Genomic DNA, 22,491 nt, shown 5'->3' with positions numbered 1-22,491 from the left:
ATCATTATCTCCCTTGTGATACTCCAAGATGTCCCACTTCTCTTATGGACATATAATGATGTAGGTTGAATTGGGTTAGGTTAGATAAAAAATTTTTAGTCTATACCTAAACTGTATCATAACTGTTAAACGTTGAGGTGGTGGTTAATAGATTTATAATTTAATCATGTTCTATCTTCCTTTACGTGTTCCTATCTCTACTGTGTTACAATAGTTTAAAGTTATCAATAAAATAATATGTAGTATATTCTGGGGCCACAAGAACCTTAGAACCTTCAAGATATTATATTATATTTATAATTTGTTAGTCAAATTGATACAGTAAAACCATTGCTAAATATATTGAATAATAATTATTGGCATACAATAATATGATATATAAGTGAGGGTAAAATAGTGCTATAAGCCGTGCCTATCCTGTTGCTCCTGCCAGCAGACCAACACACAGCAAGTCTCTCACAACTATTATAAGGCTCTCTCTCTCTCACACCACCATAATCCCTGCACACTTATCATTCATACTAAAACACAAATGAGTCCTCACAACACAATATTACACCAATACAAACCAATTTTCTTCACAATATTTTTCGATGCTGTGTTTGCATGGAGGGGGGCATGGCACACCACACCCTTCTTCCCAACCACACACACTTCCTCCTAACCACTCCCTCTTCCTCCCATCCACACCCTCTTCCTCCCATGCACATCCTCTTCCTCCCATCCACATCCTCCCATCCACAAACACTACCTCCCATCCACACACCCAAAAGGTTGGGTGGATGGGAAGGGAGTTGGGATGGGTAGGTATGTGAGTTGGGTTGGAGGGGAGGTGGTGTAGGAGGGGGGTTGGGTGGGAGGGAGGGAGGGTTGGTGGGGGTGTTTGGGAGGGAGGGTTGGTGGGTGGGTGGGGGTGTTTGGGAGGGAGTGTTGGGCATAAGGAAAGGTGTGAGAGAGGGTGAGTGTATGGATGGGAGTGAGGGTGTGTGTGGGGGAGGTCCTCCCATACACACACCCTCACTCCCATCCATACACTCACCCTCTCTCACACACCCAACCTCCCACCTTTAATGTGTGTGGATGGGACTAAGGTTTTCTTATTTCTTTCAGATTGTGCGCCTCCGAGGTGAACGTCTGACTGAAGTGAACGTGTGGCTGGTCGAGAACTCCTCCAAACAGGTAAAGTACTTATGACAATATATAATGTCTATATGCAAGTATTTATGAATATTATGTTTTAAAGTTTTTTGTATTCCAGGTTTGTTTGTGTGGCTGACTGGACCTACTACAAGGTACTTCTTGCAGGTAATAAAGGTAAAGTTTTTCAAGTTATAGTTGATAGCACTAACAGCACCGTAGTTAGACGTAGAATGCACAGTAGTAACTCCGCCTTGTTCAGTCGAACATGCCGGTCCCAAGCCCGGATAAAGGAGGAGGGCTACTGCAGTGTTGTATCTACCATCGCCACCTAACAAACTTACATTATAAATTGTTCTGAAAAAGGTAATATGTTCTGTCAGAAACAGAAAAAAATTACATATGTACTATGTTTTTACATCTTTGTAGATAGGTAATACGAAATAAAGAATTGAATATACAGTATATTTTTTATTTTCATATGTATACACTACACATTTATTGCAATATACAATAACAGTCCAGAAGCTGATACAGAAATACAAAATATCCTTGGTCATATAGCCTGGTTTTATACCTGCACTGTCTAGGTACAGTATATATCAATTTACTGGCCATTCCTGCAATCTTATGTTCTTAAACCTATATTAGCACAGAAGACAATCAGAAAACTTGTAATGATTGGCAACACCACTAGATATCTTTCTCCAGCTAAATCACATTACAGTACCACTACCATTATTATTTCTCGGCAGATACATCAGTGATGGTGAGGCCGTCACATTACCAGCGGTTGTGGATTTCCCAATTCAACCTTTATATTGCAGACTCCACATAAGGTGAGTTTATTTCACTAGACCTTAAGGTTTTATAAAGTATCTTGTCAGGTTTTGGTCCTACACAAAATTTAGCTTCAGATAATAATGGAAGTCTTGTACTTTGTGAATAATTTTGGCCAGGCACAGTACAGATATATTTCTAAATTTATCCAAGTTACCAAGTCTTTAGGGGGCGGGGTGGGGGGAGGGGGGTTCATAAGTTGTTTATTACAATTTTACAAGATTTTTTCTTCTCTATTTTCAGGTAAAACACTTCCATTCAGCAATTGGTGTGCAGTGTCCAGATTGTCAACATTTAGTAAGTAAAATTCTTACTGTACTTTACTTTCATTTACTGTATATATACAATACTTTCAAATTAATAGTATGTATGCAATCAAAAATGTTCCTTACGGTCATGGCCGATGAATTTCAAAATGAACACGAGACGTCCGTTCTCTGGGTAAGGTTGTCAAAATCCTTTGTCCAAGGCGTCTGTGACTTAAATGCATTATTTGTGCTATCTGTGGGTATCTAGTAGTTTTGATTACATGTACCCAATAGGGCATCACATGGGCATTAGTTTGTAACAGTTGTACGTACAATGAATGGCACTTTGATGTCAATTGGTGATAATTATGTAATTAATGTATATATCATGTTCTAAGATACCCAGAAGCCATCATGTGGGTGTATCCAAGTTGATCACTTTAGTTCATGTTTCAGGTATAGTTTACAGTTCTACTGTACTTGTGGTTTATTTAGATCATTATCATTCAACTTCGGAATATGAAATGTAAAGTTTATTCAATATTTATTTATTTATTTATTGTTATACACAGACATTGTAGGAGTACAAACCATTACAAACACCTCCTAGTGCAAGTGCCTTTACCAGTGCAAGTGCCTTTACCAGTGCAAGTGCCTCTACCACTACAAACGCCTCCCCCGGTACAAACGCCTCCCCCGGTACAAACGCCTCCCCCGGTACAAACGCCTCCCCCTGGTACAAACGCCTCCCCCGGTACAAACACCATCCCTCAACAAGCCACCAGAGGCCTTCCCACACTGAACAACAATTACATATTACACTTAATTTTACAAACCACTAAGAGAAATGGATCCGTGCGAGATATTCAAACCTCTCACAATCCGTTTGATTGATGTCCGTGTATCTCGTTGTACACCTTGCTGATACTTCACCTGTGGACGAAAAATATACAGTATTATAAAATGGAAATTTTTTGCAACCACAACAAAACTGTGACTACCACTGTAGTTAATAATGCTACTGTACATAATGTATCTTGCTATTTTTAATACTTTGTGTGGCTTTAATCAAGGTTCACTCCTACAGTCTTGAATGCATTAGTACAGTACTTTAAGTATTTTCTCAAGTTTTGCTAAATTATAACAAAAATATTTCCGTAATACTTAACTTTCACAGTACACTATTCTTAGAGTAGTGTACAGAACACCAAGTCTGTTCTTTCTTAGTAAGGTGGTAGTCCTCAAGGTGTGGGATGCTAGACAGTCGTGGTCACCTTGTTGTGTCTGGTCCATCTATCTTGTACACCAACCACCTGCAACATGATTATATTTGTTTTTAGATACTCTACATCTGAATTAATTAAGCTATTTTATATCACAACCAATACACAATATTGAGGTTAACTTGTACTGTATGTTCTTAAATGCACTATTTTAAGTAATATATCAAGTTTTGCTAAATTATATAAAAAAGGTTTCAGTAATACTTAACTTTTACATTGCAGTACACTATTCTTAACAGTAGTGTACAGAACACCAATTCTGTTCTTTCTTAGTAAGGTGGTAGTCCTCAAGGTGTGGGATGCTAGACAGTCATGGTCACCTTGTTGTGTCTGGTCCATCTATCTTGTACACCAACCACCTGCAACATGATTATATTTGTTTTTAGATACTCTACATCTGAATTAATTAAGCTATTTTATATCACAACCAATACACAATATTGAGGTTAACTTGTACTGTATGTTCTTAAATGCACTATTTTAAGTAATATATCAAGTTTTGCTAAGTTATTTAAAAAAGGTTTCAGTAATACTTAACTTTTACATTGCAGTACACTATTCTTACAATAGTGTACAGAACACCAATTCTGTTCTTTCTTAGTAAGGTGGTAGTCCTCAAGGTGTGGGATGCTAGACAGTAGTGGTCACCTTGTTGTGTCTGGTCCATCTATCTTGTACACCAACCACCTGCAACATGATTATATTTGTTTTTAGATACTCTACATCTGAATTAATTAAGCTATTTTATATCACAACCAATACACAATATTGAGGTTAACTTGTACTGTATGTTCTTAAATGCACTATTTTAAGTAATATATCAAGTTTTGCTAAATTATATAAAAAAGGTTTCAGTAATACTTAACTTTTACATTACAGTACTATTCTTAACAGTAGTGTACAGAACACCAATTCTGTTCTTTCTTAGTAAGGTGGTAGTCATCAAGGTGTGGGATGCTAGACAGTCGTGGTCACCTTGTTGTGTCTGGTCCATCTATCTTGTACACCAACCACCTGCAACATGATTATATTTGTTTTTAGATACTCTACATCTGAATTAATTAAGCTATTTTATATCACTACCAATACACAATATTGAGGTTAACTTGTACTGTATGTTCTTAAATGCACTATTTTAAGTAATACATCAAGTTTTGCTAAATTATATAAAAAAGGTTTCAGTAATACTTAACTTTTACATTACAGTACACTATTCTTAACAGTAGTGTACAGAACACCAATTCTGTTCTTTCTTAGTAAGGTGGTAGTCCTCAAGGTGTGGGATGCTAGACAGTCGTGGTCACCTTGTTGTGTCTGGTCCATCTATCTTGTACACCAACCACCTGCAACATGGTTTGGATTTAGATCAATCTTAATTAGCCTTAATGTATTAATACCAATACACAACATTTACTCCAGAATTTCTTGGAATCTAAACTTGCATTCTTATATATATATGTGATATATCCGTACACTCAAACACCCTCCTATATCACCTTACACAGGAGCATTGTCCTTCTCACTTTTGGCTGCAGCAGTCTTCATCTAGGCATCATCCCCCACATGCCTTCATAGTACATGCTATTTTTTGCATCACATTTTTAACATGCACACCATTCACCATTGCTTGAGCACACCACCATCCATGCATGCATGAGCGCCCCCACTGTACGAGCTCCCTTCCACTATACGAGGCCCCCACCCCCACTGTACGAGGCGCCCCCCCCCATTGTACGAGCGCCCCTCCACTGTACGAGCGCCCCTCCACTGTACGAGCGCCCCTCCACCGCCCAATGCTCCTCCTTTCCAACCCTTCACACAAAGTAAGTCCCTCCTCTTGAGTCTTACTTCCAGTAGTTTTTGGGGATGGCCATACTAAGATACACAAGTAATTTACCTAAGAAGGCTTAAGTAACATGCTGGGTGTTACATCTTGCTCAAGGTGTCGGTCACTTCCTCTACATTGGCATTCACGTACGTCAGCTGTCACCTGCAACATGTTTAAAGTTGTAATTTATGTACACTGAAGATTAAACATACAATTTCCATCTACCACCAGACTACATGTACTTATACTGTCCCTAATTGTTTATTTAAATACCTTATCTACAAAAGATCTTATTTTAAGTTGCATTAGTGTTTTAGTTTTCTTGATACCTCAACAACTAACATTTACCACAACAATAGTATAGCCAATCATAACAAGCCTTCATCACCAATACTGCTACACTACTAAATCTCTCCACACTGCTTCATACACAACAGTTTACCACTGTTCACTTACTGAATCCTCCCTCCCTTCCTCCCACCCCTCAAGCCCCCTTAGGTATTCCCCTTGACAACTTGGTCACATTTAGCTTGAATGAAAAACTTTACCAACACACCTGCTCACCCCATATGCCAACACACAAGCCATATTGTCCCCCCACCCTAATTACAACAAGCCACACCCACACAATGTTTAATGATTTCACAAGTCCCACAAGCTTCCCTTGCCTAAATAAAACTCCGTAAGTTGACTTTACCTGTTCTGGCATTTTAAGTTATTTCTCCTTAGGTTCAGTATGATGTTACTTCTGGCCAGCTTAACCTGAGGAGAAAGTCAGTACAGTACATGATTAGATTTTGAAAAGGAAACTGCAGCTATTGATTTTTAATAATTTAAACAAGTGAAATTTTTTCTAGCTTAACTTTCTGAATTCATGAACAGTTAACTTGTGGCAAATTTTAAGTAACATTCTTTAATATATTTGTTATCCAATATATAAACTATATAATAGGTAACTTAATATTAATTTGGGTTAGTCTAGATTAGTTACATTTAATCTATGTTAGGCTGATTAGGTTAGTTAATTTGTTAGTTAAAACCCACCTACTAACAACCAGCTTTACTTACTATTAATCACTTTACTACTACTAATGCTCACTAATACTGTAACTAATTGGCATTTAGTCCTGTACATTTTTATAGCACTTTATTAAGCTTTCCCAAATCTCTACAGCTAATCTTAATTTGACTCCCAGCTCAGTTTATCTAGACAGTCCACACAGCTCTCCAGAGCCCATTGTAAAATTGCAGTTTCATCGAATATGCCCTCGTAGTTTAGAAATTCGTTTATCCTGTGTATTTTGGGTCGATTCAATGAAATGTGGCCTTTATTTCCAGGGGAAGCACCCTCTTTAGAATTATATCCCCCCCCCCTCCCAAAAAAAAACCATGGAAATCTTTAAAACTCCTTTCTGACATTCTTTGCTCCCTGGTTAAAATGGTGTTGGAAATACTCCAATAAGGAGATCTAAAGGTTGGGGATGGTTAAAAGTCAGGCGTGTACTGGCCGAAACTGCAATAATACCGAGCCCTCCAACACAAACACACACACACACACACACAGTCCTCAACACACACACACACACACACACACACAGTCTCCTTTTTACACACACACAGTCTCAACACACACACACACACACACACACACACACAGTCCTCCAACACACACACACACACACACAGTCCTCCAACACACACACACACACACACACACAGTCCTCCAGCACACACACACACACAGTCCTCCAACACACACACACAGTCCTCCCAAAACACACACACACACACACACACAGTCCTCCAACACACACACACAGTCAGTCACACACAGTTCTCCAGGCCTCCAACACACACACACAGTCAGTCACACACACACACACACACACACACACACACAGTTCTCGATATCCAACACACACACGGTCCAGTCACACCGCTTTGATTCTCCCAAACCCTCCTTACACACACACACACGGTTCTCCATTCCTCAACACGCAGTCAGTGCACACACACGTTTCTCCCAGGGCCTCCAACACACACACACAGTCAGTCACACACACACAGTTCTCCCAGAGCCTCCAACACACACACACAGTCAGTCTCACACACACACACACACACAGTTCTCCAGGGGCCTCCAACACACACACACACACAGTTCTCCAGGCTCTGCAACACACACTGCCAGGCACTCCAACACACACACACACAGTCCTCCAACACACACACACACACACACACACACACACACTTCTCCAGAGCTCTACAACACACACAGTTCTCCAGAGCCCTCCAACACACACACACACAGTCCTCCAGAGCCCTCCAACATTCACAGTCAGCCAGGTCCCACACACACACCCTCCACTGCCCAGTGTAGGAGCACAGTGTTGAGTGGTTTATGGGCTGACCATAATAGCTAAGATAATATATAAGTAACTTAACTGATGAGGCTGAAGTAACATGCTGGGTGTTAAGTCTTGCTCAAGGTTCTGTCACTTCTCCATTGGCCTTCAAGTACACCAGCTGTCACCTGCAACATGCTTAAAGTTGTAATTTACGTAGAATGAAAATTAAACTTGCAGCTTCCATCTACCACTACACCACGTGTACTTACTGTCCCCAACTGTTTACATAAACCATTACCTCCACACTAAAACTATAGCATTTTTAGATCTCATGGTGTTCTCCCGACCTCCGTAAAGTGTCATTAATGCAAGAACGAATGTAAGTGTCGTCAAGACCAACACATGTGGTAACTCCAACGAGAACCAGGCCAATAAGGTAAGAAATAAGGGATTCCAACATATGGTGAGTCGGTTAGATTAGGTCCGGTTTATGTTTTTATAGTGTTTGTTTGTTTTTTTGCATTTTTCATTCGCTGAGCCAATATTTTTTTCGGGAAACGCCTCGCCAAAAAAAATCTATAAAAAACGACCAATTTCCGACGGAAATGGAGGTCATAACCGATCTAAACACAAATACGCTAATATTATTTTGTTTTACTTTCTAATTGTTGTGTGCACATACAAATGGACCTTTTTACACCAGGAGACAACCAAGGAACCTCCAGGTTACGTTACGTTACGTTGTTAGGTTAGTTATGGTGCTTTTTGGTTGTTGACCAATGGGTTTTTCCGATTGTAAAATCCATGGTTGTCCACTTAAAAAAATTACCAGGAACCTTAATGTTACGGGATTTAATATATACTGTATTCTGAAACGTCTCGCCCTCTAGCCTAGCCTAGCCTAGCCCCGCCCCGCCCGGCTCCCTGCCCCGCCCGGCCCGGCTCCCTGCCCCGCCCCGCCCGGCCCGGCTCCCTGCCCCGCCCGGCCCGGCTCCCTGTCTCCCGCCTCGGTTCCCCATTCCCGCCCGCCCGGGCCTCCCCTGCCTGCCCGGCTCCCTTGCCCCGCCCGCCCGCCCCTGCTCCCGCCTCCCGGCCCGCCCCTGCCTCACTCGTCTGCCCCCACTCCCCCACCTCGCCTCGGCCTGCCCTCTCACTCCACCCGCCTCGCCTGCCCCCACCTCCGCCTCCCCGCCTGCCCCTCCCTTGCCTCAGCCTTACCCAGATCCGGCTGGCTCCCTCCTCCCTTCCTCCTCCTCCTCCTCCTCCCTCCTCCTGATTCTCACCGGCCTCGCTGGGCCCGCCCCACTCACCTTGTCTCAGCTCGCCTCGCCCGGCTCCCTCCCTGACATGTTCTTGGGACCCACGGTGACTGTTCTGAGAGATAAAAATTGAGCTACTGGGTAGTATGGCTCTTTGTGGGTGGGTGCATAATTTATTTTATTTATTTTTTATTTTTTCCCATCATCACATTTCAACAGACACTGATACAACTACTCTAGGTTACAGCTGAATACATGACCGTGTGGGAATTGTGTGCATAGAAATCCGAGCATAAAAAGACACCTTTGGTTACTTAAATGGTATTAATATTTTTTGTGGATACTGTATCATCTTCACTCATTTATAAAACAAGTAGAAGAGTGAACCCTGTAATGATTATATAATTATTGCTAAATTCAATAAAACTAAATTTATGAATCGAGACATTGTAGGACAGTATCATTGGTGTTAGGTCTTTAATATTGACTCATTTCTCAAATTCATAGATAAAAATTGATACAGTATGGGCAAATGTTATAATGTCAAGATTTATTTCATTATACTGCAAATGAATAACTTTATGAATGTATATTTTAAGAAGTGAAATTGTAGTCAAGATAGAGAAAGGTGTGAGAAAAATTGGGGAAGGGGGTTGATAACGTACAAGATGGCATAATTAGTTGTTACAGTTATTTGTACAGTGAATGTGGTGGGAGTTACTGTAATTGTAAAAGAATTGTTTACTGAATGAGGTGATTAGGGCCACATAATGCTTAAGATGAGGTGCAGTGAGAGTATGGGATAACTTGTGTTGTTTTGTGATAGGAAATCAAAATGGAATTATATATAGAAATATGCAGGTATTGTGAAGTGGAGGTTTAACTGCAGCCTCCTTATTGCAGAAGGTTTGTACTACACCTTGGGTAATCTAGTAAATCATAACATTTTATAAGAGTATTTTTCATGCTTGGAAAGTCAGGAAGTTTTACAGAACTTACTAATGTTATGAAAGTACAAGACAAGGACTGCCTATAATATTATGGTTGTCTGTACAGGTATATGATAAAGAATATGTGAACATTTCTTAATATATTTTCATGTACAGTGTATATAACAAAAAAGAGTGTAGATATTAGGTTTTGCTTGAATAGGAAATTAACTTTTTTTTAGAGATATACTGTATATTCACCTCACTGTAGGAGAATGCATTATAGAAATAGATTTTGAATGGGCTGTAAGAATCTTGACTTCATTTGAGATGGGAGTGAAGGAATTCAGTATGTATGAGGAGATAGGTACTGTACTCTTTATTCTTCTTGACTTGTATTAAGTGAATCTGGTAATATTAACAGACTGAAACCATTGCATTACACAAAATTGAGTGTTTTTAATATATATATATCCTTTCATGAGACCATAATTTTCACTATTTGAGATAGAATTTAATGTTTACTATTACATGAGCATGGTTTATTACCGTGAAGTACAGGTATGGGACCATATATCCGGCATGCTTGGGACCTTGGGGTTGCTGTGTAGATATTTTCTGGAATTTAGAGCACCAGGTCTAAAATGTACAGTAAACCCTCTGTGAATTGCTGTTAAGACTGTGTTCAGATAACTAGTGTTGCCCCAAGAGTAGATTTAACCGTATTAACTTTAACTGGATCAAAACTTAAAATTGAAGGCATATACAGTATACGTCAATAACAAAAGCATCTAAATAACAATAATGAAAGCATAAAAAGAGCAAAAATTATGCAAGTTAGAGTACAAACTGCTTTAGCAATGCAGCAGCGTCCTTAGCAACGTTGCTCCACGCCTCGGACCTTCCGGCCTCTCCACACACACACATTCTTGCCACATATCTTCATGGTGGAGACCCATAGATACGTAAAACTTAATCCTCACTTGACACAGGATTTACTTGGTGCTTGTTTTAAATACTGTAATTTATTCCAGAACATTGCCGGTTTTTGGAGCATTCTGCGTACTGGGACACTGGATAAACGGTTCCATACCTGATATTGATGCTGAATGAGGGAATTCTTTATGATGATATTAAAGAATAGATGATTATATTATTTATATCATAATGAGTATGTATAAAGATATACAGTTGTACCCCACTTAACGCGGTCAATTGAACCCAGAGGGTCCCGCGTTAAGTGAAAACCGCGTTAAGTGAATAACAGAACATATGGGATTAATTCCAATAGAACCCAGCCCGACCCCCAAACTCCACTTTTTGACGACAAATAACTATGTTGTAGTAAAAATTCTATCTTAACTTTATGGTGGCATGAAAAACAAGTAATATAGAAGAGGTTAGGTTAGGAAAGATAAAGGTTAACATAGGAAAAATAAAGAATAGGTTAAAAAACGAAAAGTTTTAAGGAACACTCACGGTAGTAGAAGAGATGGGTCGGCATACGGGGATGGAGGCTGGTTCCGAGGCAGAGGGCAGATTACTGCCCCTCAGGTGAATCACCATTACTAGGTGAATCACCATTACTAGGTGAATCAATATCACTGTCACTTACAGTTGTCATGGCTTCCCTGACAAATCCCTCAAAATCACCTTCACTATCACTATCACTGCCTTGGGCTGGCTGTGGTGGGTTGCGGGCGAAGAACTCGGTTATGCTTTGCTGACGGCTGGCTTTGATGTTGTCGTGATACACCTTGATGTACGGCTCCATAGCCTGCACCAGTCGGTTATGGAAGACGTCATGGCGTTCATCGTCAGTGTCGCGGGAAACGATGGACTTAATTTTTTCTGTTAACTCTATGACACACTTAATATCACTATGACTTAAACTAGGTTCTTCGGAGAATGACGCACCTTCTTCCTCCTCTTCACTGGCGGGTTCTTCTTCCAACATCTCGTCGGCAGTCACTTCAGGATCTCTGATCACCTCCATGATGTCTTCGTTGGTGGTCTCGGAGAAGCCTTCAGCTGTAACAGTCTGCGCAGCTTCTCTGGCAAGGTCCACTGCTACTGCAACAGTCTGAACCTGACCAGTAACAGATTGACTCCTCCTCTCACCTGGTATGCCATGCAACACATGTCTCCATGCGTGACGAATCGTAGCAGTAGACAGCAGATCCCATGCCTCCACCAAGAAGTCTACAGCTTGTTTGACGTTAAACTTCTTCCAAAATTGTTTGACGAGAACTTCTTGAGTCGCCGCCTCTTGTTCCTTGTCCTCGTCGCTTTTACTCTCGCTGTCGGTGTCACCCAGCTTACGCAACTCATCCTTGGTGTTGGTAGAGTCGTTCAGGAGCTTGAATTTCTTTGCCGAGTATGCAGCTTTAACGTTGCAGATTAACTCCTGGTCCATAGGCTGGATTAATGACGTGGTGTTGGGAGGAAGGAAGACCACTTTTACGTTGGGGTGACGATCCATTAGTAGGGGCGAGTGTCCAGGTGCGTTGTCAAGGAGCAACAAAATGTTGAATGGAACATTCTGTTGCTCGCAGAATTTCTGCACGTCAGGAACAAAAAGTTGTCAAACCAGAAGAGGGACAGAGAAGAGGACATCCACGCCTTACGTGCGGTTAGCCAGTGGACATTAAGCTTGTTCATGTCCATATTCTTGTAGGCGTGCGGCTTGCGGGCTTTGTGAATCACCGATAACTTTGGTTTACAGGTACCGGAGGCATTGGTGGTAAACAGGACGGTGATGCGTTCCTTCTGCATCTTCCGGCCCCTTACCTTGCTCGCAGACTGGACAACGAAGGTCTTGGAAGGTAACTTTTTCCAGAAAAGACCAGATTCGTCCATGTTAAACACCTGGTCGTCAGTGTACTGTCCTTCCTCCATAATCTCACGTAAAAACGGAGGAAAATCTCTAGCCGCCGCACGGTCAGCACTCGCTTCCTCACCAACAATGCTGATGTTGGTGACCTTGTTCCTCCTCTTAAACCTATGCAGCCAACCATGGGAAGCATTGAAGGGTTTGGGCTCTGCAATTCCCAGTTTACGTGTCACTGCTGCGTATAGCTCACGTGCGTACTCCTGCACTGAGCGCGTGTCCACCGCCATGTTGCGTCGCGCCTGACGCACCAAATAACTCACCAGCAAAGTTTCCACTTTTGCCAGCACCCTGTTCTGGCAATACCTGATAGCTGAAGCACCTGCAGACTTTGTGAGCTTCATGTGCTCCTTTATCTTGGCTGCATCCTTCTTGATCGTACGAATCGTAGATTCGTTGACGCCATGCTGGCGCGCGAGATCAACTTGGCGTCTTCCTTTCTCCAAATCTTGAACAATTTGGTACTTCAGCTCGTAGCTTAATGAACGTCGTGTCTTCTTTGGTTTAGTGCCGCTGGGTCCAGGTAAGGAAAGGTTTCTCTCTGGGGGTGGTGGTCCGGCGGAAGCCATTTTACGGAACAATGGATGCGCGTTAACACGGCGTGGCCTTGAGGGATGAAACTGCCGCGGCTAGGTCAAGCGTCGTCTCTCCTCCCTCCCTCCCTCCCCGGGGTAGTCACGTCATAATACTTTAAGCCAATTACAGCTAGCAGCAGAGGGGGGTAGGGCTGCATGGCCAATCACAGTCCGAGACGTCATATGACGTCAGTGATAACGCAACAAAGACACACACTGCGCAACCTTACCGCTCCGCTTGCCCAAGCGGAGGGAGGAGGAGGGAGAGGCAGGCAGGCAGGCAGGAGGGCGGGCGGGCGGGTGGCGCGTGGTCAAAATCTAAAAATAGCATCCGAGCCGGACACTCACCGCGTTGCTGTGGAAAAATCCGCGTTAAGTGAAAGTTCAGCTTTGGCAAGGCACCGCGTATATGCGAAAACGCGTTAAGTGAAAGCGCGTTAAGCGGGGTAATACTGTAATTCAAATCCTTGTTCATAATTTGCTATTGCTTAAGGCTACTTCTATACTGTCCTCTGTCAGAAGGTTTTATTTATTCTACTTTCATTTCTCAGGAGATATGCAAGATATTCATATCCAAGTTAGGCACCAAAACTTCCAATCTCCACGTAAGCCAGAGCTGCATGCCTGGGGTGGCGCCATTCTGCTTTTTCCCTTGTCAACACACTGGGGATATTCTGTTGTATTTACTTAACCAAGTTATTAGTAACCATTTTTTCTGTGGAGATATACAGTATTAACTTTAACTTACTCTTAAAATTGTTGAAGAAAATTTATTTAAATCACTTAGAGTACATTTAAACTTAGTACTTAATGTACAGGTACCCCTTTATAAAATAAATTTTTAAATTTCACAAGGATAATAAAACCTAGTAAAGAAACTTATTACGTAGTAGCTCAAGTGTATTGGGGATTGTGTATGATTTACCAGATGGTAATAGTCATTGCAGTTTTTATATAAGGGACAGTACTGAGGTGTATGAAGATGGATTGCCTACCATTTCTCATTAACGACAACTCTGTTAACTTTATCTCCATTATTTTATCCTGAATAATCTCAACATTTTTTGTAAATTATTTGTATGGAAATAAGCGTTCATTTATGGTTCCAAGACCTATACAGCAGGGGCATTGTACTGCATACTTTGTTCCATATAGTGTGTCATGATGCTATTGGGATGATATAGCCATATAATACATCATTTTTATTATGTTGTTAAACTTATCAGTGGCTAAACTTGCCAAAAAATGATGTACATTTCAAATAAAAATTTATTTAGCTTGATTACAAGAAACATTATTCTTGAGTTTGTGTAATGATTTCAAATACAACCGTATCTTAAACTCAGTACAGGTAGATGATTTTAGGGGTTGATGGTAATTGTGACCCAAGTGATCATTATTTTTGTTCAACAACCTTGAGGGTACAGTACTGCAAGGTAAAAGGATGAGTTGTTTTTGGGGAAACTACCACAGATAAAGATTCTTTATTATTGACAACGTTGAAGATTAAACTGTATAAAGTATGGCTTTTCCTGATAGTAATTAATAGTTCTACTTAACCATTCAATGTACAAGAGATATTAGCCAGTGGCTGAGTTTGCCAACAGTCATCATCAGAATATCCCCATTTAGCAGTAGGGCCAGTAGTGCTACAATCCATGGTAGGAGACAAAAATCACCTGGACCAGCATATCAGCAGTCATGTTACAGAACCTAGGATTAGATTTATATACAGTATATATGTAAATATATTAGGGTTTTCTTTATAGATATAATAACCCTTTTAACTTTTCTCCTGTGTATTAACTTAATTCATGATATATATCTTAGTCTGCCCTCGAGAACAAACTCAGTCCAAAGCTTGCCTGTGACACCAGCTCTAGTTGTCTGTCAGAAAATTAAACAAAATGGTTGTATTACACCAGTAATATACTTTGTTGTTTCTTTGAACCAGTCCATTCCATTCCACATCTTAACTTGGCTGCCAGTGTCAGAGGTTACAAAAACAAATGTGAAAAATCACATTGATTGTGCCATATACTTTGCCAGTGTTTTAAATAACTCAATGGGTTTAGAATCTTTATTGAAAAATGAAGCAAGTTTGTATCAAACTGTGGGTGACTCAGCTGTGATACATAAATTGTACTTTCTAGATCAGGAAGATAATACAATCTAAATATTATCTGGATATTAAAAGGTTATGATAAGTCCAAGAAAATTATTTAGTTTGAAAATGCAGTACATTGACTTATTCTTGTGTGTTCACATTCTTTGCACACTCAGTTGTTTGCAAGGAGATAGCTAGAATTAGCTAGGTGTGAGGACCGACTAAGGTGGAAATCATGACCAAAGCTATTTATGTAAGGAAGAAAATTATCTTTCCTACCTCAAATTCTTTACCTTTTGGTGTACAGTACATGTGATACACTGCTCACACTTGTATCAGTTTTATATGTAACACCATTTCCCTTAACATGAAATATAGGTGTTTGCATGTACAGTTTGTGCATTTTAGTGAAACAGTTTGGGACAGAGAAGGTAAATAAAATTATAGTTTTCTGAGCAAATACCGGTTGTGTAGAATTCTGTATTTAGTATCTCCAGTATACTGTATTATTACTATTGATCTTGTTAGTAATGGGATTTTTGTATTAGATAGATTTCCACTTACAGCTAATGTTTGAGAGAAACTTACAAACTCTGTGTTTTTTTTTATGCTTATGTACAGTTGGAGACAAAATTACCTGAATGCTTGGCAATATCTGGCATCTACTTTTGGATCATAATTGTATCTAATAATGCTGCTTTTCATCACATTTTGTGTCAGAACCACAAAATGGAAAAAAAAACGGAAAGAAAAACCTGAGAAAACAATTTAAAATTCAATTCCTCATATGTAATGACCCTCTAGTAGAGACATGTCATATACTGTACTGCCAAATGTCCAGGGAACTTTGTCTCTAACTGTAAATGAAAGGCTGCGCTAAATACATGGCAAGAAAACCTGGCAGATTGACACTGTAATGATTTTTATATGCTTGTGATGCAGCTTCTTGATTTTAACAAAAGGTGCCCAGTCAGGCAGTAACCAAATCACAGAGCTAATGTGTCATCTAGCATCCTTTTTCTCACATAAAATTCATTGCAATGTGTTGAATAATTTTGATAGTTCATTTGTACATTGCTGGGATGCATTTATTTACTCTATTCAGGCACATTTATCACAGGAGTATTTTAGTCTTTCCCATTTCTGGTCACTCCCTCAAATCTTGAGTCAATGAATTTGAAATTTTCCATGTTTTTATTGGGTTCAACATGCCCAGTGATCTTCCTTTCACACCTTCAGTATCCCAAGTTTTCTTTTATTTTGCTTTGTTAGTTTTAGATTAGTAGATATATTTTACAGTATTCACTATCAGATGGTAAACAGCAGCCATTTTGAGTGGAATTCATAGTTTTCAAGAAATGATGTTGATTAGATAATGATTAATAATTGCTGGTTTATGTGTGTGTGTGATGCAATCCCCACTATATACACTTTAAAGGAAATGGGATTTTATCAGTAAGTAAGTGTCAGTTCTCCCTGAACATGGTTAGTTAGAGGGTTAAGAGGGTCGGTATGCTGTATTGATTGGAAATACTTTCATGCATAGTAAAGGACAAGATTTTTTTTCAGTTAATTAGGTGTTCCTGAGTCTTCTCTGTTTTGTATCTTCAAATATTTAACAGAAGGAGCCATAATTAAACTTAATATTAAAGTAAAACATAGTAGCATAAAATTCTAATTATTTTTGTTCCTAAGTTCAGTGGTAGCCGGACATCTACTGTACAGTACTTCCCTTAAATACTGCAAATACTTGTGAATATTGGCAGAGGGATGTAACGTTGTTGTTATATGGGCATATGGAGGATTACAAATGATTGTCTCGTGCATGGATGCTAATATATAATAGTATAGTTCCTGATTATTAGTTAATATAAGGAGGGTAAGAAGATAGCATTGTGTTTTAGTGTATTTTATTTTAAGATTATATTCGTAACAGTATGACAAACAGTGCTTAATATAGCAGGAAATTATGTAGAATAAATCATTGGTATGTAAAAAAAAAATATTATACATATACTGTATATAAGACTGTAACTAGCTCTGTGTTTTAATTAGCTTTTGTGTATAGTATTCCTATTGCTCGTTGCTTGGCTTACCAATATGTATTGCTAAGCTGAAACTTTTTGAGTGAGCTTTTTTTTTTTCCTGTGCATGTTTCTTTATCTTGTGTGTGTGTTTACTGTTGTTATGCTGTTATGTCAAAATTTAGGATACAGTAATTACATTTTATTGATACTATTTCCAACTTCACAGACTCATATTGTAGCATTATAATTTTATACATGTAGGCGGGTAGTCTTTGATTACCTCGGGAGTTGCGACCCTGCTTGCCAGTTTTGCCTCCCTGTGGGTTGGTGTTAGGAAGGGATTCCAGCCATAAAACTTTACTTCAACATGTTTGATGGCAACTGGGTCATCATAACTGAACCCATCCCCTGGTTTCTGCTGCATTTTCTTGGTTGGTGCCTTGGGTTTGGGGTGGCGGGCATCCTGTTCTGGTTTTATCCAACAGTTGCCATCAGGTAATCACAGCTAACCCACACAAACACGGAATATGGCTGTTAAATGATGATGATAATGTGATGATGATGATGATGATGTTGTTGTTGTGATGATGATGATGGTGATGATAATAAGACTATAGTATTGTAATTATGAAATTGCTTTATTGTTCACCTCTATCAGTATCATTCAAGTCAAAGGAAGAACATATGTTTAATTTAACTTTACCTTCAGCTGTCACCTCGACCTTTGGTATTGGTTGAGTGTGTTTTAATGCTGAGTGTTGAGTGAAAATATTCAGGTGAAATTTAATCAATATTTGTGTGTGGCTTTAATGGATGTGGAAAAGAGTCTATGATAGGTGATAAAAAATTTATGTGGAAAGTATTGAAAATGTAGTTAATAAATGGAAAGCTGTTGAATTGCCAACCAGAGATTCTATTAAAATTGCCATGTGTGTTTATGTCATTAAGAGACAGGGACACTGATTCCCAATAGAAGGACTTTATCAGAGGTATATAATGGCATGATTCATCGGGTGGTAAAAGAGGTGAAAACAGGAGTAATAGAGATCGGTGCAAATTGGGTAATTACTGGTAGAAAATGCATAATGAAAAATGCAAGACAATTGCATGTTTACACAGTCATTCTGCATATGCATGTACACACACTTCCTGCATACATCACTGTGAAGGGTGCCTATTTATGTAATGAATTAGATATCAGAGCTGTAATTTTTCCCCAAGACATGCATGCTGTTGGATTCCCTACATTAGATATGCAGTGATTGTAAATATGATTACAGTAGTTTTATCCACATGTACAGTCTGCTGCTTGCTGACTAACCACACCCGCTCTTTTGACTTTCTAGGGTCACAAGAATATCCAGGCTGGGCGATGGTGTAAACTTCTCGTTCCTTGCTTCCTGTCTCTGGCACAAAGGTACACATGCACTTAACCACTTTCTTTAACCAACTGTACTAATACTCTTCATTGTTAATATCATTATGACGAACATGATGCATACAATATTGTTAATTTTGCCACTGTTAAATAGGTAGGCCTTGGGGTACAGTATATCATGTACAGTATTCCTCATTTGTGGTAATTCAGGGGCAGATCTAGGAATATCACAGGGGGAGGGGTGTAAAGAAGTTGCGGGTGGAGGAACACGGTGAGCACAATGAGCCCACCCAGCTGGGGGGGGGGGTGCAAACAAATGACTGGAAGAGGAGTAATGGATGCTGCTTCTGCCTGATAATGATGCTGTTTTTGGTGTAGATTGTTGAAAGCTACAGTATGTTCAATGGTATTCATGATGAAGAAGGAACTCTGTGAAAAGGAGGTTTTATATCAAGGGTGAATGATATTGTTTACTTATTGGCAAGTTAAATACTTGATCCACATTTGTCATATCATCACCATTTTATGACTAGTACTACTGTACCTCATTAAAGAAAAAATTATTACTGATATAAAATAATATTTTGTACCCCTGTTCACCACAAAATTTGTTTTGAAAAGTTGCAATTTTTGTAATTACTTGTCCAACTGAATCTTGGACAAATTTAATTCCTTTTTCAACCTGTAATTATTTTGATGCTGACTTTTGGTGTTTTTGTGCTTTTCTGGATATACTGTAGTTATACACATTAATTCCCTGTGAATATGTGATTTTGGAAAGAAAAATTCTTGTCATTCTTCTTTAGTTTTAATATTTTGCTCAAAATCTAAATATTCTTGTTAGTGACTTATTGAGGGGGGGGGGTATTATCTGGTAGTGTGGTGTGCAAATAGTTGATCTAATGAGTGAGTGAGTTTTTGAGAAACCGGTAAGCAGATATTTTTCTTGATTTTCCCAACTTCAAAAGGAAAAGCAGACCAAGTGGAAACTAAAGTTGTTCAAAATTAGTAACAAAGTTTTCTCAGGGTGTTGGTTAAGACACAGTGCTTACTTTGAGTGGCAGCTAAAAAAACTCGACTGCATAAGAATTTTCTGGTATCTAGTCTTATATTTTTATTTCCTGCTTGTAATATGTATCCATGCACTTTTAAAAAGGGATTTTGGTAAGCAGTTTCACATCAAGAATATCTATGCTGAATCTGATTATCATTATTTTCCAGCTTCATTAAATAGAGCTCCAGTAAAAAAAATTTTTTAGCAATGATAATCCCATTTGCCATAATGTTGCATTTCTAATCCATTTAGTAAATTAAATGTGGTTAAGGCATATGATCAAAGAAATGTCTTGTGTTAATGAAAGAGTGTGCTTTGCCCATATTTTTACATTTTACTGTATAAGGTATCTAAATTTTGCTAGTCATGATCATTTTATAAATAATTTTAATTGTTATGTAGTTTTTTAACATTTCAGTGAGAGACCTTCCTTAACACTGTTGCTGTGGCACCACGGCAATGGGACCTGTGGCACACTTTTTCTTTGGGTGCCTCACCTGCCTGGCACTGAACACATCTGGTTGAAGATCATGTGCAGCATGTTTGTCTTTTAGCAGCACAAGTATACCCAAGGGCTGTGTGCACTCTATCTTCTTCCCTCTGGGTAGATTGCACCACCCAAGGAACGCAAGTATACTTTCGTCAACCTTTGCCTGGGTTTGTCGACTGTGTGAGGTCGTGCATACCTTTCTCCTTACAGGGTACTTTGCTCAATTTTTCCAAGGCATGAGGCATTATCAAGCATTGTTCAGGGGTTATGTCTGCTTGCAAGTCATTCTCATCAGTAACTTGCTTAAAAAAAAACGACAAAACTTGAAATGTTCCATTTTTTATGTAAATTTAATGTAAACTTTTTAAGTTTTTTAAGTTCTTCAGTGAAGTTGATAAATTAAGCAGACTGGCACCCAATACAAAATTAAAATTTTAATTTAAAAGTACTTAATGCTTTTAGTCCCTCAGAATTTAAGCTATTCCCTGGTAAGGTGTTCAAGTTGCACGTGAAGGGGTTTTGCTGTAATAAATGTTATTGGTACTAGTGGTTCACATGACCACACTTGCTCACCAATGTTAAGCTAAAGAAAGCAATTATAACTAATTCACAATGACTACTGTGAAAACAATAAGAGTCTTACTTTTGCATAGTCAGATGATGTTATTTAAAACAAATGACTTGTTAAGTACGTTTTTGCTTTTGGAAGAACTTTCATGCAACTGCATAGAATTTGGTCTGTATGTCAAGTGATTTTATTAATATGATAAGTCATAGTATGGTTGTGATATTTGAAGGAATATTTTATTACTGTACTAAAATTTAGACACTTATGTACATTATATCACTGACATTTGTAAAACCTCTCATATTCAGTTGGTAAATTTCAATACTGTTTACAGAGTGAATACATGCCAATTTTCCAAGGAAGTTTAACAGCTTATTGGGCATCCCTGTTTACCTATAACTGATTATCATTCCATGGGCCAGAGAACTGTATATCAGTTTCCCTAATTCTTTTAGTCTTCTGCCTATGCACTTCTTTAATGATGAAGTACACAATGGATATTGCTGTATTTATATTCCGAAGATTTTAATCATTTCCATTTAAAGACACTGTGGAAACCTCTGGCCCCACAATTTTTGTTTAGACTAATAAATGCTAGGTGTATGAGGCTTAAATCAGTAGAGTATCCTGCTGGCAAACCAAAGATGTTCACATTTGCCTCCTAGAGACACGAGGTAAGCAGATTTATCAGGGTTATATTTTATTGAAAACTCAACTGATTATAAAGTCGAATCAAACTAATGTGGTAATTTATACAAACATTACAGTAGCATCATGAAGAATTTAGGGTATTAAGGCCCTTTATCCATACTAGGGTGAATTTGTTATTCAGAGGTAATAATTTGTAAATACTGTACATGTATTTTGTACTACATATGTACAATGTATAAATGTTCAGGTTCCAACTTCTGACAGGTATCAGGTAAATCATGTATGTTGAGAAAATCTAAATGCTGCTTATCCTCTTTCAAACAGAAACCTCTGTTATTTTGTCTTGTGAACAGGACCTCGGTAATGGAAACTAGCAACTTTGTATACATATGACAACGATGTTGTTGCATTAAATCCTACGATATTATCTATTTGTTTTATTCATGTCACATATTTTGTTGACCGTTATTCTCCTGGTGGCTTGTATATATATGACCCTTTGAGACTCACCTTATAAATATGTAGTTTTTGGCTACACTTTGTACTTATAATGTCTGTGATATAAAAGCAGGTGTCCAAGGAATTAGTTTTGGGCATCTCAGGTGAGCAGGAGTATGTACAGTAGTCTTGGGCATCTCAGGTGAGTAAAGGTGGCAGCATACTGGGCACTTTCCTCCAAACATGTTGCCCAATTTGCTGGCTTCTGGCTTGATGACCCAACAAGCAACAGGATTTCGGCTGTTGCGAGAAATGGACAACGGTTTGGCCCGTGAGTCCTGCTAGCCAGGTTAGTGCTCAAATGAGCTTCATAGGTGTTGAATATTCAAGTAACAATCGAAATAAATCATGAAAAAGTAATAATTTAAAGTATAACAC

The 22,491-nt window shown here is 39.1% G+C and overlaps 2 long non-coding RNA genes across 10 annotated transcripts; one reads left to right on the top strand and one right to left on the bottom strand.

Annotated features, from left to right (window-relative positions):
* The first annotated feature begins 982 nt into the window (after positions 1-982).
* Positions 983-22,042, top strand: LOC121871641. Of its 9 annotated transcripts, none has more exons than XR_006089924.1 (7): positions 983-1,179; positions 1,259-1,305; positions 1,893-1,976; positions 2,221-2,274; positions 8,014-8,123; positions 13,892-18,891; positions 20,325-22,042. It is a non-coding gene; the product is annotated as an uncharacterized LOC121871641 (long non-coding RNA). The 9 variants fall into 9 exon arrangements; XR_006089927.1 differs by having other exon boundaries at positions 1,259-1,314; XR_006089928.1 differs by having other exon boundaries at positions 983-1,305; positions 13,892-13,945; positions 18,821-18,891.
* On the bottom strand, positions 4,790-6,135 carry LOC121871642. Its single transcript, XR_006089932.1, has 3 exons — positions 6,034-6,135; positions 5,406-5,498; positions 4,790-4,851 (listed from the first exon to the last, which is right to left on the bottom strand). It is a non-coding gene; the product is annotated as an uncharacterized LOC121871642 (long non-coding RNA).
* Positions 22,043-22,491: the final 449 nt, after the last annotated feature.

This window comes from Homarus americanus, unplaced genomic scaffold, assembly GCF_018991925.1.
Source record: "Homarus americanus isolate GMGI-L3 unplaced genomic scaffold, GMGI_Hamer_2.0 scaffold8065, whole genome shotgun sequence".
Taxonomy (NCBI): domain Eukaryota; kingdom Metazoa; phylum Arthropoda; class Malacostraca; order Decapoda; family Nephropidae; genus Homarus; species Homarus americanus.
Note: the sequence above shows the minus strand (reverse complement) of the source record. Positions and strands in the feature narration are given on the sequence as shown.